Source organism: Arachis duranensis, chromosome 9 (genome assembly GCF_000817695.3).
Source record: "Arachis duranensis cultivar V14167 chromosome 9, aradu.V14167.gnm2.J7QH, whole genome shotgun sequence".
NCBI lineage: Eukaryota > Viridiplantae > Streptophyta > Magnoliopsida > Fabales > Fabaceae > Arachis > Arachis duranensis.
The window spans coordinates 55,916,550-55,916,792 of NC_029780.3; positions in this window are offsets into that span (position 1 = coordinate 55,916,550).

Consider the following 243-nt stretch of genomic DNA (forward strand, 5'->3'; position numbering starts at 1 on the left):
TTTCAGATAGGTGCATGGAGGTACTGTGTTCCTTCCGAATCTCTACTTTCTTATTACATTCATCCAATCCTTTTTACTCCTTTCCATGGCAAGCTGTATGTAGGGCATCACCGTTGTCAATGGCTACATCCCATCCTCTCAATGAAAATGGTCCAAATGCTCTGTCACAGCACGACTAATCATCTGTCGGTTCTCAATCAGGTTGGAAAAGAATCCCGTGATTCTTTTGCGTCTGTCACTAAC